We start from the raw sequence: 18,826 nt of genomic DNA, 5'->3' as shown, positions 1-18,826 counted from the left end.
GAACAATTGTGAACCGGTCCTTTAAAAAGATTTCTTCCCTTAGCCGACAATGATTTAACTTTTTACCTGCAGACATAATAATCAAGACTTGGCCTGAAAAAAGTGACGGATGCACTGTGATGAGAGATGATGGTGAGATTATAGGAGAGATTATAGGTGTGTCTCATGACCACAAGATGCTGTGATATATGATACATGATGTGGTGCCTTCTAAGATGCCATATGCAGGTGCAACAGTGGGACACAAGACTCTCTGTCATAAAATGAAAGCATTATTTAGGCAACCCAGTGTTTCTTGCAAGGTTTCTGCACATAAACTCACACGCTTTCCTCTATTGACAACATGTTTCAGATTAATCACTGACTGAGACCAGGCAAGATAATCTACATTATCTGACTCTAGTTGGTTAGTTGTAGTATTTATTGTGTCCAGCTCACAGGGACTGACACAGCACCAAAAATACTGCTGCAATGGTGAAACCAAGAACTTTAGTAAAATAAAATCTGCTACAAAAAAGGTTTGAACTCTTTTTTTCTAATCCTCCAACGAGAAGAAGAAATCCTCCAACGAGAAGAAGTTATCATAAAATACATTTTACTAATGAACAATACAATGAAATTGACCTGATCTTTATTCTTATCTTTATATTATACATCTGTTTGCACAATTATACAACAAAGTCTATATTTACATTGTAGTCATCAATATAGATTGGATTAGGTTCGATTAGATTATATTAAGGTAAATAGTACTAGACAAGTACTAAACAATGGTGCAATTGGCTTTTAACCTTGTTGGCACCAGTTGGCACCCCATTTTTTGTGCACAAGCCCGAAAATGTACCCAAAGTAAGGTTACAATTGTTCAACATTGGTCTCATTTAAAAGGTAAATCCTACAATTTTACAACCAACCAATCATATCATACTACTACGACTACTACTAATAATAATGATGATAATACATTTTATTTATAGAGCACTTTTAACAATACTCACTTTACAGAATCAAAGACAATTCAAACAATAAAACCATACAGAATAATTGGGGAAGGGGGGGGGAAAGCAATAAAAGCAAGGCAGAGGAAAAGAGACAAAATAGAAAAACAAGACAAGAGAAAAACATCAAACATTAAAAGCAGATTTGAAAAGGTGAGTCTTGAGGAGAGATTTGAATTTGATTAGGGTCAGTACCATCACAGAAGGATTTGGGGAGTAAGTGGGGGCAGCAACTGAGAAGGGTCTGCCCCTCCAGATATAGGCTTGTCTATACATCACTTATACAAATAGTCAATAAAAATGAGTGGTTTCACACAAAAAAGTAGGATAATTTAATATTTATTTTATTGTATATGTCACATTTGCCTCTCCAGTCTTCTCCACTGGCTCCTCTCTCCTGCTCTGCTCTGATTGGCCCGTGGATAACCCCCCGAGATTTCACTGTATCTCGCGATACTGAGATTCCTTCCCAGTGAGCAGCGGATCCGGAGCTGAAGTCAGTCGCTGTTGTGGCTGCAAGGCAACTCAGTCGGTCAGTGAGCCAGTCCTCTTCTCTCTTCAACCGCGATTCACAGCCTGAGGTTAACCCCACGAGTCTTTTCAACTTACCCACCAACTACTGCCGGTGTCCCTTGAGCAAGCTGCACCCCTTTACTACACCTTTACTCCCGCAGGTAAGGCTGCTAACGTTTCGTCTTGTTGGCTGCAGACTCTCATATGCACACAGCTAGCTCATATGTTCACACTTCAGTTTCTTCCCACCACCACCACTTAAACCTTACTTGTCTTCATTTCCTCTCCTCTAACATGTCACCCCCGTTTCTTTGTGAAACACTTTACCGTCCTGTCTTCATGCCCACCTCCTCCGGCTGGTCTGCTCCTGTTATCGGAGCCACAGCAGGAGGAGGAGGAGGAGGAGGATGGAGGAACTTCAAAAGCTCACTGTTGACTCTGTGTCTTTAGCTTGTATGCTAACGACACATCTGCTTAGTGTTAAACTGGCTGTGTGCGGGCTCACTTTGCTAGCTGCGGAACACTAAAAAACAGCTCCTGGTGTTGTTGTCTTGTTGTGAAAGGTTAGCAGTGACAGGGTGGTGTTTTAGTTGGTGTTTGTGTTTGAATGGAGCTGGGCAGAAACTGGACAAACTTAACTTGGGTAGCTAACCTCCAGCTGGTGTTTGGTAAAGAACTGATTTGTGCACTTACGCTGCTGAAGTCACTGAAACTTAAAATCCCACTCCATACCAGGGGCGATTTTAGACCCTCAGCACCCCTAAAAATAAATGATAATGATCATTGTATTTTTCCCCCTAACAATAATTTTATACGACTTTAATTATTTTGCGAGCCTGTCTGTCAGAGATGGGACAAACACTTATGCTACAGGTTCAAATTGTTTTATTAACAGCTTTACTGTACTTTGGATAGTTCTGCCATTAATATATAATCTTTCCCTCAGGGTTCATTTATTATCTAACCCTAACCTCTCTGTAGAAATCTGTCATTGTTTATTCAGAACCATTATTATACACTATAGTAGACCACTCTACTGTATATTTCTTGTTTTAATTTATGTTATCCAGTGAAATTAGTAATTTAGCAGGAGGTTTGAACCCTTGCAGGGCATTGAATGTCAAATTCTCATTAGGAGCTGAGCCCCCTAAAGGTCGCCCCTGCTCCAGACATTTATTAAAACATTTCAATAAAACAATAGTAGGAAAAAATATAGTAGGAAAAAAGTAACATTATGTACAAAAGTAATATTGGTGTTAAATGATAACATACCTGAGTTTGATATTTTTATTGTGGCAACTTTAAAGCGAATATATATATAGTAATGTAGTGCAGTAATGTAAAATTCCCCATGGAGGGACTAATAAAGGAATATCTTATCTTATCCTATACTGGACCAGGATTGATCCAAACTAGTTGTGATGTTCCAAATCATGCTCTAAGGCTCGCCCTTTAAAAAAATGTATTTTAAAGAACCACAGAGAAACTTTCTTTCTTTTGATTTGAAGGAAGTCTTAAAAGGCAAAGTAAACGTCCTGTCTGACTGTTAGACTGTTTTCTTCTTGTTCCTACAGTTGGATGTTTGAGCTTCACTGTGCAGAGTTTGACACTTGGAGGCTTTTTTCACATTCAGCTGTTGAAAGAGTGTTTAAACAGCGTTAAGGCTTTTTCTACGATGTCTAACATAGTGGAAGTTCTGCAGAAAGAAGAATCGGCCACTAAATATAATTTATGTTTCCCCTAACTTTCGCTGTAACTGCTGAATCAGATGCTAAACTCCATATTGTGTTTTCACCCTAAAGCTGTAGCGACTGAGTGGTTAGTTTTGGTTGTTTACTCTGATACTCCTCAGTGTCTTTCCAATGTGTGGAAACTTGAAACATCCTCGAAGATTTTTCCCCTCCCACGACATTTCCTCCCACAAGCCACATGTACTTACCGCTGTCTTGTTTGTATTAACTGAAGGTAAACGACCACTTATGTGCCGTTGTGCTTCTGCTTTTAGGAAAACAACAATAACAAATGCAGTGACGTTAAGTTTCTTCTCAGTGGCTGATACTGACCTTCACTGCACATGTTACTGCCTATCCATGCCATTCATTTACAGTCTAATCCTTTTCTGTTTTAGTAGCTACACAGCTGTTAACAGCGTGCATTTTAAGGATCTGCTGTAGCTGACATTACGCTATTTTCGGGGTACTGACTGGAGCTGTGTGGCCATACCAGTCTAAGTGTCCTACTGAGAAGATAAGATAAAACATTGTTTACCTCAGGGGAATCTGTATGTGGCAGAGATTCTTGATATGCATGATGAAAAAAATAGAATAAAAGTAGGGCAAAAAGAACAAAAGCAACCTGTAAACTAGTGCAAATTGAGGGGGCAAAGCATCAGTGAAAATGGAGGGCATTGGTTTCAGTGTCCCAGATTACAAACAGTCTATAAACTGCACATAAAGGTGTATCTATCCTGCATGCAAAACTATACAGAAACATGCATCTGTACTGCTATGTTACAATTTACGGTATAATTTACTGCATATTCTACAAGCATAGAAATGTCCAGTATGAATGAAAAAGAACTAGATCTGCAATTTGTCCATTAATCAGTTAGTCGCCAAGTATTACATTAATTGAAAATGTGAGTCATTTTTAAGAACATTTTTAGACATTTTCTGATTCCAGCTTCTAAAATGTGAATATTTTCTAGTTTCTTTAGACTTTTATTACAGTAAACTGTAAATGTTTGTGTTGTGAACTGTTGACCGGGACAAAACAAAACATTTTAGGTTGAATCTCGGGCTTTGGGAAACAGCTGCTTGATTAATTGAGATATTAACGAACAGACTGATAATGAAAATAATGGTAAGTTGCAGCCCTACATTGAACTGTATGAAAGAGTGATTACACTGCAAGTAGAAAACAAAATGAAAACTGGGGGGAAGAATGTCGTACATCGTTCACTGGTGCATCTTTGTTGTGTCGGTCTGTTCCTGTGTAAGACATTGTTGTTAATAGGTTTTTTGATTTTTATACATTTTTTTCTTACCAAATATACATTATCTTACTAATTGCTTGTAAATTAATTGATTTAACAAGCATTTGTACCCCACTCACTGATGTGAAAATGTAGCAGCACAGCAACATGTTTATCCTCATAAGCATTTTATTTTTCATTTTACCTTTATTTAACCATTTTGAGATACATTATCTCTTTTTACAAGTTAGATAAAGGTAAATAAACACAGTATTTTTATGGGAACAATTATGTGCTAATTTTCATTGATTCTCTGCTATTCTGCACCCTGCAGATCTCTGAATTGAAAGTATTCCTCACAGGCAGCGGTGTTACTCTGCGTGTCCTGGGCCTTCTCATGTGTTCCCAACACAATGAATAACCTCATGTCTGTGGTGACAAATAGCTGGTTGAATGAATGGAGTGGGTTGAACAGCTTCTCTTTCATGGCTGCTTTAAGGAGGTCAAGTGTCAGATTGTTATGATAAATGTTGTACATGTTTCAAGCTGCAATGATTTGGGTTTCATATGTCAAACCACACCACAGACTACCAAATACTTGAAATAGTTAACATTTTGCAAAAGAACCAGCTGAAACATGTTTAAATCTTCTCTAAATTCCTTCTTACATATCAAGTCCATCTCTCCGTGTGTGTGCCCATGCGTGTATCTACAAGCACTGTAAAAACCCAGTTATAGTCATAATTGGTTAGTGCAGGACTCGATTAAACCACTTGGATATTTACTTAGGCGCTATGTTTATTCTAGCGTGTACATGCATGTTTGATGGAGTTCAAGAAGAAGAGTTTTCCGTTTTGGACCAACCACATCAACCCATCATCTGTTACCCAGATATGCTGAATCTCAAAGCAGGTGTGGAGTATATAAAGCAATGACATAGTAAACCACCGCTGGTAATCAGAGGCGTATGAATGTCGAGGCAGCTCAACAAAAAAAAAATAGGAAAGAGAACCAAAAAACTTGAGATGCAAAGCAGAACTAATCAAGAGCAGGGAGCAACTGCCAAGATCAAAGGCAGATACATCAGCAAGACTGAACAGTGGACACCCCCACACTCTTATTATTATTCCACCTACTGTAATTTACTTCTAAAGTTCAGCATACTAATGTGAGTGCAAAAGTTTAAAAAGGAGTGGTTAAGCCCATGCAATGGGGTCAAAAATGCAAGTCAACGGAGCTTTAGTTAAGATTTAGTTAAACGTATTAAACTAATGTCTATGTAACTGTATCATTTATCCGTCTCTGATATATGAGGTGTAATCACAGAGAAACTGTCAATTGTAAATGATAAAATTATAGCAGCCATTCTGTTGTTTCTCAGCTGCCAGCCTGGAAACCATCTCTAAAACTTGCTGTCCGGTGCTGTCTGGTCTCATTTGATGCTCTGAGTTTACACATGAACCAGAAAGGCATCGGAGTGAAGCGGATGCAAGGCAGAGCTTCCTCTAGTGGAAAGTGAGGTGGAGGCAGAAGTGAGCAGCAGCAGTAGTTTTCAGGGTATGACCAAGAAATTAAATTTCACATTTATATTGTCTGCTGGCTTCCAAACGTCCCTCGAAACAGGAACATAATCATCAAATACATTTTGAATTGATTTACTGTCAACCATGTAAACTCTAAATGAGCAGTTTTTTAAGTTAAAACATTTTTCTAATTAATGTTTTTCATGGTAGTTAGGCTACATTGTGTGTGTGTAATAAGTTTTTGCTCGTATGCCGTTACCTAGAAAAGTGTCTCTCTTTGTCTCCTCACACTCTTCACACTAGTTTAACATATTAAACACACACTCATACTCACATCTTGCACTTATTCACACTCCTAAATGAAACACTAGCTTGTTTATGTGCAATACTCACATGAATATGTTTGTGTGTGGTTTTTATCGGATACAGAAACAGCTCATGCAACATTTTTCATTTTTCAACATTTCATTTTCTAGTCTTTTTGTACTGTAGTAGGTTGGTTTATTTATTTATATTTGAAAATCAGTGCAATCTTAATGTTATGAGAGACATCTGGTAAGAACATGTTGGAGTGGGCTGAGTTGTTTAAGCAGTAAATCTAAAACCTACACTTTTTTTTTTAATTTCAGCTTTTATTTTAATTTAACATTTTATTGCTTGTGTGAGTGTCTTGGTGTGCGCCTTACAATCTATAAAACTAATAAGAAATGCAAGCTCAGTTTAGCAGAAAATACTACATTAAACTACCTAGGTGACTAAAGCAGTTTAAACAGTGTGCAGGTTTGTACCAGCTGGCTGGTGGGAAGTGAAAAATAGTTGCATGTAATGGCAGAATTGGACTAAATCTTATTTATCATTATGGGGATAAGAATAAGAAGTGTTTACGTGGTTTGGAGTATTGTTCAGTAATAATGAGAGGCATTCATAAAAGCAGTAACAAAGACGTAGAAACAAAAACCTTGTTCCACAGAGTGTGGTGCTGTGCTATTTTTGAGTGGTGACAGATTGCAGTAACGCTGACAGAAGTTGGCAGCTTGCAAACCAGAACACAGAGTAGATGGAAATGTCTAGTAAACAGAGAAAAGCACACTGCAAAATATTGTGTATGTAGTTTATATATATATATATATATATACACACAATGCCAGCCAAAAGTTTGGACATGCTTAAATGAGAAAGGCTGGCACTGCAGGTGTAGAATATGTAATAATAATAATGATAATAATAATAATAATAAGGCTTAATTAGGAAAGGCTGAGGTTCTGAGTGAAACCTAAAATACCAGCAACCAGTTCAGACCCAAACAAAGAGCTTTGACATCCATAAATCTCAGCACCTAGCAAAGTAATCCTTTAGTCACTGTTATTGATCAACAGCTCTATTCACTCCCTCTTAAGGTGTATTAAGGCAATTTCCTGCTGTGGTGCAAAATGTACCTTTTTCAGAAGTTGTTCCACCAACAGAAAAACATCATACAGCGAGATGTTTTTATCCACTTTCATTACCACAACTCCTTTTTATATAGTGTATAATCTTATTTTGACTCTTTGTTTTTAGGTGTGTATATTTAGGACACACACACACCATAATTGAATTTAGTCTTGCACATTTTCCTTTAGTTTCCCAAGTTACTATCTTTAGTTATTATCTTTATCACATAAAAAAGGCACAATCACACAGACTCATAGGAAATGTTGCTACTTGCACAGTTTTACCAAGTCTTCACGATTCTGTGATATTAAACATGTCAAAGTGGTGTTATTAAATGCGTACTCGCCCATTCTGTTTGTCATCGCCAGTAAATATTAAACACAGGGCTCCTATCTGCCTCATATCTGCTGAATGTGGTGGAGTGCAGTTTTCTGCCGTTGTGCTTTGATTTATCGTTGATGCATATCCTTCCAAAGCCATTTCAGTCTCTTCTCTGATGAGTGCCCTTAATCAGCACATTTTGCCACTCCGCGTCCTTGTGGCTGAACTTTTTTTTTTTCCTTTTAGTGTCAAATATTTAGTCCATTTGAAACATCGACGTGCAAAGGATAGAAAGCTGTCAAACGCTAGTGGTGTTTTTATCATGGACTCTTAAGTTTGAACATTTTTTTTCAAGGCACTCGTGCTGCAGAGTGATCTCAAAGTAGAAGCCAAATTCCTTTCTGTCCATTCCTGTGCTGTGTATATTTAGTAATTGCTAATTTGCTATCCTTAAACCAGATACCGTTGCTGGTTGCCTTTGATCCACCGGCAGGATATGAATTATGCAGCTACTTATAAAGGATATCGTTCCTTATTATTATGCTGTAAAGTATGAGGTTCTTCCAAGTCTGAACATGCCCTCTCAACAAGAATCAATCACAGCAAGGTCTAAAGCCACAGTCAGACGGACTTTTAGCTCTATGTGGAAATAAATACAGCCTGTCCTTCTACACAGGAAACTGGAAGAGGAATTTCTCCCCTTCCTGAGCGTGCTTCCATTTCTTTTCCTGTTAAAGGTTTTTTGGGGGAGATTTTCCTTATCTTAATCGAGGGTCTTGTGGATGGAGGATGTTGTGTTGTGGTACAGATTGTAAAGCCCCCTGAGGCAAATTTGTGATATGGGATATTGGGTTATATAAATAAAAACTGACTTGAGTTGACAGTCCAGTGATACAGCAGTGGTGCCAACACAGAGAGCTAAAAAAAAATTAGTAGGCTCCACTTTTGCTGCAATGCAATGCGATGTCATCCAGCACGGCGCTGTGGTTGCCAATCAGATAGATGTAAGCACACATTCCTGTTAGATTACTTTATTATATAAATGTCCCCTCTCTCTACTCCTGATTGTTTTGACGATAGATGAAACAATTATGGTGATAACTTTTCAGCATTTTAAAATCTTGTCTTAACAAATGTGTTTTGGCATTTGATAAACCGTCAAACTCATGGATTTATTACTCAAACTGGACTTCGTGGATGGTATTTCACTTCTCAGTAGTACCTGAAGCAGCATAAACTCCACAAATGCAGCCAATGTGCATTATAGTAGGCTTTATACATTATTTAGCAATACATAGACCTGTCAATATAACTTTTGTTGGATGATATATTGTCTCAGAAATAATCGTGATAAACAATATTATTGTCATTTGAAGCCTATTTTATACCACTAATATAATGATAATATAATAGCATAATAATGTAAGGGGTACCGGGATATGGGATTGGAGAGTGGGCGCCACGCCTCTGTAAAAAATGCTGACTGCCATTACGGGTCAAGACAGAGTTATTTACCTTTAATTCCATATAAGCCTATAAGTCCCCACTCAGGACAGGCATAGTGAAGAATGGAGGCAACTGCTTTACTTAACCAATGTGACATGAATAGCCTCTTAGCTGCTAACGTGAAACGTGGCAATACTGAGGAAGAAAAAATGATCAAGGTCATGACCATGTATCATACAATAAGTCAATATATAGACATGATGATGTAGATAATTACATTATTGTACCAGAAGTCGATAACTATTATTGTGACAGGCCGAGCTATGTATAGACATTATTTTGATGTCTGTATGCCAATATCTGTCTATAGCTTTGAATGTAAAAAGGTAGATATTATAAGCTTGTCAGCCTGCAGCTTATCGCTCAGAAATGGCCTTTTTTTAGTTTGTCACTGTTTGTAAAATAACATCATTATTTACTTTAGTTATTTACATGTGTATTTGAGTGGCATACATTTAAAAATGACTGAAATGAACTAAACTAAAATTCTAAAGCATAAGTCACTGTGTAGCACGTCACTTAAAGTGAATGCTCCCTTTCTTTGGCCAGCTGATGGTACGACTGTAACAATGCTTATCATATTTCATGCTTGACTCTAGTAGTAACTGCCATAGTGATAAGATGCCTGCTAATGTAAGTACTTTGTCTCTCCTTATTGTGGTGGTTTCTGTAAATTGTGCTGCAGGCTAAAAAGTGTCTTTTTCTGTCTATTGTCATCGACTAATTAATTCATTCTCGATGAGACACTTTTTTTTTCTCGTGTGAAGCTAGAAAGCAAATGTAACATTTAATTTCATCTGTGTTTACAAGACCTCTTTTTGGAGTGTGTTTATCATCTTAATTAAGCTTTAAAGGAGAGGTCTGCGTGACGATGCTTTTCTCGCACTCTTGAGGCTTTCCCATCTGTTTTCTACCAGCAGCCAAAGAAGAGATACTGCTGCCAAATCATTCAAACATTATCCTTTGTTTTATTGTTCTTTTGTCGTCCTCCACATTCATTTTCAACCCTACAATGGTAAAATGTATGGACTAACGAGTATATTAATTATTGATTAAGATTGTAAAAATGCTCATTACAAATTCAGAGTAACATGTTCAATCAACAGTCCAAAAATGTAAGATATTCAGTTATTATATAAGATGGAGAAAAGCAGCAATATTCTTATTTGAGAAGCTGGAACCAGTTTGACTTTTATTTTGACATAAATTAATCAAAAATATAGCAGATGATGTTATTTTCTTTCATTGAGCCTTGTTAGTGTGCTATTACAAACGTTAAAGATATATATGCTTATCTGTATTCAGACTAGTGATTAAATTAATAATGCAATAAATTCAAAAGCTAAGCAAGTGGTAAAAGTTTAAAAAAAAATGAATTTAATACATTGTTTTTCAAGTTTTTTTTCTTGCTTTTCAAACCCCACCATCAACAGGAAAGCATAAGTGTTGCCTTGTGAATGTTAGCACATGATTAACTTGTGCTGATTAGCCTACTGATGGGATGGATATAGATAAAAAAGGATAGTTTTAATATCCATCTCAAACAAAGAACAGCCTCTTCTAGTTTTTTACAGTTCATCTTTGTCTGATGACCAGTTCGAGGAGTTCCCTTCATTTGGTAAATAAGCCAGCCAAATGGGAGAAGTTCAATTAACAAAGGGCTAATGTCCTAAAGTCTTATGATTTTATCAAAGATACAGAAAAGTACCCCTACTCCTAAAGACAAAATATAGCTCAGCAGTTGCATTCATGTAGGGGAGAAATGTATAAATTATTAAAACTAAAGTCCAAGATGAAGACAAAAGACATGTCAAATGCACTCTTCTTTGATATACCACACTGTCATTGTCTGGACAGTCCACACCCTGTAATAAAAGTACTTGATGTTCTCTCTCTCTCTTTCTCTGGCCTCTGAATCACTCCCAACTTGGACATGCTGGGTGTTTACTTCTGCTCTCTTTCATATGACATTGGCGCTTTCACTGAAAATAAAGTGCTGTATTAAAGGTTTACTATGCAGGGTTTGTCCGTTGGTGTTTGTAAACACAGCATTCAAAGTTGGGCCCCTCCTCCCCCGCCTCGAGCTGAGAGCACAGCAAGGGCAAGAAAGAGCAGAGCGGTGGCGGTCGAGCTAACTAGCTAGGGAGTGAATGAAGACAGCGAGCACCACTAGCGGGGGAAAAAAAAGCTGTGTATCATATAAATATAACATTATTTTCTGATTGTTTTACAGTGCTTAACTTCTAAAGAACAAATAAACATGCAGGAAGTTGCAGTGTTGTGTGAATGCAGAGCTTCATCCTGTGTGTGTAGCTCTTTACACATCCATGACACAGAGAGCAGAGAGACGGAGACATTAATGTAACCTTCTTGCTACACTACATGTCCAGACCTCACACCCTTCACACTGTTATTAGCTGGGAGTTACACACCCTCTGCCCAAAGGTTGAAGCTCAGAAGAGGCCTCAACACAGCAAAATAATAACAAAATAAAGGCAGAGGGCAGATAAATACAACACTGCACATTTCTATTGGGTCATAAGTGATGACTGAGAGTCTACATATTGTTCTTAATAAAAATAATAACAATAAGCTTTATTTATATAGCACCTTTCAAAAAAATGTGTTTACAAAGTGCTTCACAAACATAAAAACAAATATACAGTTGCACATTTCAAAATAATTGCAATAAAATCAAGAAATAAACAAACAATTGTATACAATGAATGTAATGAACAATAATAAAAGTGTAAGTCAGAAAGAACTCATTAATTAAAAGCTAACCTATAAAAAAAAAAGTTTAGTAAAATCCTGCACTTTATACCTTTTTTTTTAAATGTAAATCAGTGCATGAAGCCTCACATATTCTACAAATCTAACCTTGAAGAACCAAGGTTCAGAGCACAAAGACAACTTGAGTGGAAAAAAAAAAAAAAAAAAAGATTGTGGCATTGTATTTGTCAGTGGAGAAGCTTCTCATACAATAGCATCAACTCCAAGTAGTGAATAAGAGCGATAGTTTCCTGTAAATAACGGATGCCAAGCTGTTATTCCATTTTTCTTCAAGTTGACTAAATGACGTAAATATCTTTCCATCAGTTTGTTTCAGCTCCTTGAACTTACTCGTGCTGGGATTTTTGTCTGTAATGCGGGCAAAGCCAGGTCGACCCATGGTGCTTAATAATAGGCAAATGGACAAAGGGCTGCTCTGTTTGGCTGCATGCGTAACACTTCCTAAAGCCTGAACCCCTGAAGCGCAAAATCCCCAGTCACCGGAATTATCACAGCGCCTCTGATGGCTATCTAACATTGGTATTAATGGTCATTAGTCTTCTCTTTGTAGTTCATATTTGACTTCACAATAATTCATTCAACTTGTGGACTTTACAATGCTGAAATCAGACTACTTAAGACCTCTTAAGTTGAATCAGACGTGGCAATCATGGAGTTATAAATTCTTGCTGTGACTTGACAAAGAGGCACGGCTACACTGACCGATCATAGTTTGCCTCTTATATGACTTGCTTGCTTGATAGATGAAGGAGGAAGTTCCAGGGATCAACAAACATGGTTCTTTCTCTTTTTACTCGCCATATTTACAGAAGATCATGGAAAACACTGTAAAAGTTGTCTAATTCTGTGAGAGAAGGCATACAAATTGTCGACACCCTAGCCCAGTCCATTGTCCCTTCAGCTGTGTAGATTGTCTTCCAGTCAGACCCACCACATGGTACAAAAATGAGAAATTATTGAACCTGATGCTCATGTGTGTTCCAGATGTTAGAGCTGCTTTTTTTCTTTATTGCACAAATTCGCAAAACCGTTCAAACTATCGCTTTCTGAACTAATAAATCATGCAAAGATATTCTAGTAGAGCCCCAGTAGTTAAATATAGACCTGGAAATGTGCTGCAAACGTCCCTTTCTACGTTTAGGCTGGTCTTGTGTTGTTGATATAAACTCTAATTCTATTAATCAGTAGACCTCTTCACTATTTGTGTCCAGTTTAAAGTTCACAGAAACAGTTTCACAGAGTCATCCCTTGTGTTTATTTCAGAAGACTGTTGTGTTACTATTGTGTAAGTTGAGAGACACTAAACCAGACTCAAATTTCATGAATGTGTGAATCATACTTGGCCAACAAAAAGACGATTTTGATCCTGAAATGGAGAAAACTCAAAAGTTCACACCCCAACAAACACACTGCATAATGGCTGCCTCTGTTAGCATTTGAGCTCCATGTTTCTTGTCCTTACATCCTCCATTCTGTGTTCATTCTTGGCAGTGGACTGAGGGGGTTGGATGAGTCCAGACTCTCTGTGGGATGTTGTAAACCCTTGCCCTGTGACCCTTAAAGTACAGCCAACCATGGCCTGCTTCAAAGGCAACACAGACAGCTTATGTTTGCATACTTTGGAGCCCAGGCCTTCCCCCAGGCACCTCTCTATTCCCCCTCTATGCTGAATACCAACCTCCCCTTACAACAAAAGAAAGTGGCCTCAGTTGCCCCCAGCCACGCAGACAGCAGATATGAACCTATGCCCCCCCCCCCCCCCCCCAACACCACCAGCACCACCACCACCTCCTCCTCCGTCTCATTATTCACCATACTTTGTTATAATGAACTAGACTCTCAGAAAAATGTGGCTGTTCCACTGACTTTGTATTGTAGATGTAGTTCAGATTAAAAGCTGGTGGGTCCAAACTGGCTTTCCAAGGAATTGTAACACTCTGTAGGGAGCAAATGCTCTGGTTGGCTGGCTCATGATCATGTGTGGAGGGCTTGGGCATTTTTCCTCGGTAACCAAACCCAACAAGCACCACTGCCCTGCCCCTTCATACACCACAAATTCTGGCAATAATGCAACTCGACTCTGGGCCAGAATTGTCTCACATATCAGTCTAAGTGTCTATTCAGTATTCGTGAATAGCGATGCGGTGGTGTTGTTTCTCATCTCTGTGCTCTGTGCAGCCAAAGTTAATAACGCCCCTTGTGTCATACTAACAGAATGAATGCTTCCCACTTCAGTTTTTTTCCTTTTTTTTTTACTCGCTACAGACTTCCTGTGTCATTCTCTTGTTCAAACACTTGTAGTTCACAATGGAATAGAGGCACAAAAAAAACAACTTATCTTGGCACCAGCTAGACAAACATGCAGTTTATCTTCCCTGTCCTTGGTTGTTGGTATTGGAGCCAGTAGAGTGTGAGCATTGTCTTTGTCTGTCATTGTCATTTTTTTTATACTGCTCTGTGGTTTTTGGAGATTTAACGGAAAATTCCAGTGTTTTTTCCAAATTGAGGCCATTGTGAGTATGGGTCATGCTAACTTAGTACTTGTCACACCTTTTAGAGATTTAAGACTCTTCAAAACAGTGTGTATCTGTATCTATACCTAAAGCTTTCGAAATAAATTTAAATTTGACATAAAGGTCAGGATGTAACTACTGATCATTTTCATTATGGGTTAAGGTTGTGAGTAAACACATAGGAACCTACTTTTATGGGAACATTTAACATGCCAAATATGAGAATAAACCCAGGCTGATAAATAAAACTGGATTAAAAAAAAAGAAAAGTTAAAGACAAGAATGAAATTGAATACATGACGTGTATTAACACCGTCATTTCCAACTTGACTAGATATTAATCCAAAGCGCTGATGGTTTGCTCATTCAGATACTGTCGGTCATTGACACAGATTTGACCCATGTCATTGTCAGTCTGAATTGGGTGTTACTAACTCAAAACATCTATGCATTATTTCTATATAAATCCAGTTTATAATAGCCACAAGCCAGAGTAAAATTGAACTGAAATGTCAGCAGGAATAATAGAATAGAAAGCTCCTGCATGTAGTGTTCAGTTTGTGCAAATATTTGATTAATATTGCAGGGGAGGACTGAACTTCATTATAGTTCAAACAGTAACCCCTATTTGTTGCATTAATGGTAAAAATGGGAACAGAGGAGTAAAAAACATCTGACTCCTGCATTGTGTAGGTGATAAGAAGCTGCACACATGCACATTTGAGCAGTTGACCTTGATGTCCGGCTCAGTTGGGGACAATCATGCTTTGGCCTCGCTCTCAAACAGGAAACAAAAACTGTGTTTTTAATGTTCCTGTTACCAACTTCCCAGAAGAATAATTTATCCCTGGAAATAATATCATATTTATGAAGGAATTATTTTCCATCCAGTTTGATAATTAAAGGACTCTGTGCATAAACATTGTCTAGTGAAACGTCCCTCGGGGGCCATTTTTTTCACTCACTCTCATAAGACCCATCTACTCTTCCTAGCCAGTGTGGATAAAGGATGTCTTAGTTAATTGTTTTAATAGCCATCTTTACAACTCGACACCCTCCAATACTGCAAAACCGAGAGGCTCTGAAGCTCTCATTTTCCCCCTGAACAAAATTAGCCTTCCACGACCCTCCTTCGCTATGCCTCTGTGACATTCACACTTGATTAGGCTTGCAAATGAAGTTTTCCTTCTTTTGAGGTAGGAGGCGCGACCTTGGCCCCAGAGACCTGTTAAGTCTTTATTGGATTGGCTCGACATACTAAGCTAGAAGACGTCCCAGCAGTGTTTCTCTCTGCAGCCATTGCACCTGCCTCCTCAGCACTTCTTTCTGCTTTTTTCCCCCACTTGTAGCCTGTTCGGTCACTTGGTAGCATCCCCTGTGCTTGAGGTAAAGATAAACTACTTGGGGTCAAAAGAGTCCTCATTTATCAGTTGATTTACAGTGAAGATAGCCGAGCTGTTAGCCACTTCGGTTCCTATAGCTTCCTGACACAACAAAATGTAACCCTGCTGTTATTAATTATAGATGTATCATTATAAATGCCCCATGGCACTGATACAGTAGATTGTATAGGGGTGTTTATAATACACATGGGCTGTGTACTCTGCTCTTTAATGTTTCATAAAGGCAGAGTCTTATAATTAAACTAATTTAAATGAAAAAAGGAGGTAACTTCTAATATTGTTTTTGACATTGACTTGTCATAGTAGGAAAAGCACAGGTGTTACTAATAACATCAAAGATGGCTCCGTCCCAGTAAGTCATGAAGCTGTGACAGCGAGCCAGCATGAATAATACCAGGATCCAGAAACCGAAACGACTAGATGGAATCCAGCCATTGTTACATTTATTAGTATATCTACACCTGTGCTTCTCCTGCTGTCTGTAAATGTCACAATATTAGTGCCACAGGCTTTTTATATTAACACTGTGATAAGTTTCATATATAACTGTTGCTCTGTTTGTTATATTCTTTATATATTCATATTATTCACTTATTGGCTTAAAAATATATTTAATTTACTTTTGTATACATATTCTGAAGTATATTATTAACACACTTTTATTGCTTTGCTGGTTAAATATTATACGCGCATTATTTCCCTCCATTATTTTACATCTTTTATTGACATGATTAAGTGTAATCTGTTTTAATTGTCTTAATCAGTTTGTATTTCTAATGAGCAGCTTTTAACATTATCAAAAAGAAAAGATTAAATCACTGATCTGATTGTATGTAATTATCTCTATCTGTAAAATGAGGTTATTTATTTACTTATTTGTAATCATTTTAGCTTTAGTCTTGCAAATGTACCTTCCACTGCTCTTGTACCACTGACAGATGAACAGGATATATTTTTTTTGTAATTTCAGCAGCAGCTCTGCTAATGAGTTTCTCCTCAAACTGGCAGACCAAAGAGGATTTAAGTTGGAAGTAACGAGTCCATTTCAGACAACTTTTTTCAAATACACCACATAATTAGAAAAGCATATACATGGAAAAGAAGGAAGGGACAGCAGTGTTTCAGTGGCCCTGAGTTCACCTGCCCCCCGCCCCCCCCCCCCCCTGAATGGATACCCCACTGTCCAAAGAGGAGCAGGTTAGGTGAACTGGATTCATGGGTGTAGATGGATGGTTTGATAATCTGAATCAGTTCTAGGAGCACAAATAATATGAAATATTTAGTGAATTTAGTCTTATTCCCCTTTTAAGTGTCAGATGAGTGGTGTAAATCAGTACTGGCTGATGGTGTCTGATAGAGGCTCAGGTCTGAGTGGGAGTTCATATGTAAAAGAAAAAAAAAAGGCTTTGGTCTTTAAGTTGTGAGCATCAGTCAGTTGATCAGCTGCACAAAAAGCATTTGATGAAAAAACCTTTTCAAGACTCCATATCTGCTAAGTCAACTACAGGTCATTCTGTAATGTTAAATTTAGTGGCGTTAATTTTATTCGCTGTTAAAAAAAAATCACCTCTGTTTGCTTTCATAAACCAGAGAACAGATTGTTTTTGATCTTTTTTTTTGCATAAGATTTAAATTACGCCTCCTCACTGTGAGTGCTGCAAAAGTCTATAAGCTCTGTGAATGCTGACTACGGGAAAGGGAGTGAAATTGCTGTCTCTGTGGAGCTCCACATATGAGGAAGTGCAGCTGAATAAGTAGGCTTTGCAATACCATCAAAGTACAGACATGCCCTCCATTCCTCCTCCTCCCTCCCCTCCCCCTCCTCCTCTGTCCCTCCTAAGCCCTCACCTACTGCACCTCTTCCTGAGTAGCACATTCACCATTCAGCTCAGCTCTGACAGCCCTGTTAGCAATGACGAATTTGATGGGCCATGCCTATCTCAATGTCATATCTTCAACACACTTTATCCATCTAATGTGCAAAGGATTGTACAACCAGGGGGAGCGCCTTGTTTGTGTGCGATGATTAGATGGAAAGGTAGCGCACATATCCATCAATCAATAAATCAGATTTTATTTGTATAGTACGGTACTGATGTTATAGTAATGTAACACAAAGTGCTTTACATAGTAAAAAACAACACAAAAAAACACCCAACAACATTACACACACACACACACACACACACACACACACATACACACACACATTAAATGACTATGTGACAAATAATGACTCAATAAAAACAGGAACTGAGGAAACACTATCATAACTCATGAACTGCAATGAGGAAACACCAGAGGTAGGATCAAAATGTAACAATTCAGAATATCCACAAAAAAAAGATAATGGAAGATTAATGAAATATAATAAATAAATAATAAAGTCACTATAAGTTACATCTAATTGGATTGTCACAGATATTTATAGTTATAGAAAAGAGGAAAAAAATGATTGAAACACAGGTGTCACTTGTAAAACTGAAGCTGTGTTTTGTTTGGTTTTTTGGTTGTTAATAGTGTGTGTTTGTTTCCTCAGTGGTCCTTTTGTTATATTTTTTGCTTTTGCATCATTACCTACAGTGGCAGGTTTCAGCTACCACTAATAAATGTTTCCACCTGCACTAATGAGGGACATGCAGCAGCACCTGTGATTATTTTTTTCATTTTAGACTACAACAACACGATGTAGAGATCTCTCTTTCTCTTCGGCTCCCAGGAAAAGGGTCAAACCTGGAGTGAGGTCGCAAACAATTTCGTCTGAATGTCTGTGAACAATGACGCACGCACCATTTCCCTCCCCCCCCACACGTAAAGCTGTATTATAAATGCAGGCAGAATATGTGCGTCT

General features: G+C 37.9%; 1 protein-coding gene across 1 annotated transcript in view; it reads left to right on the top strand.

The window, feature by feature from the left end:
- Positions 1 to 1,500: 1,500 nt before the first annotated feature.
- glceb (glucuronic acid epimerase b) overlaps positions 1,501 to 18,826 on the top strand; it is a 57,591-nt gene continuing 40,265 nt past the window's right edge. Inside the window, exon 1 of the mRNA XM_053323638.1 lies at positions 1,501 to 1,672. The gene's annotated coding sequence lies outside the window, so the exon portion shown is untranslated. The remainder of the gene's footprint in view (positions 1,673 to 18,826) is intronic.

The sequence above is a fragment of the Scomber japonicus genome, chromosome 1, assembly GCF_027409825.1.
Source record: "Scomber japonicus isolate fScoJap1 chromosome 1, fScoJap1.pri, whole genome shotgun sequence".
Classification (NCBI taxonomy): Eukaryota; Metazoa; Chordata; class Actinopteri; order Scombriformes; family Scombridae; genus Scomber; species Scomber japonicus.
The sequence above is the reverse complement of the archived record's forward strand: the minus strand, read 5'-3'. Positions and strand labels throughout refer to the sequence as shown.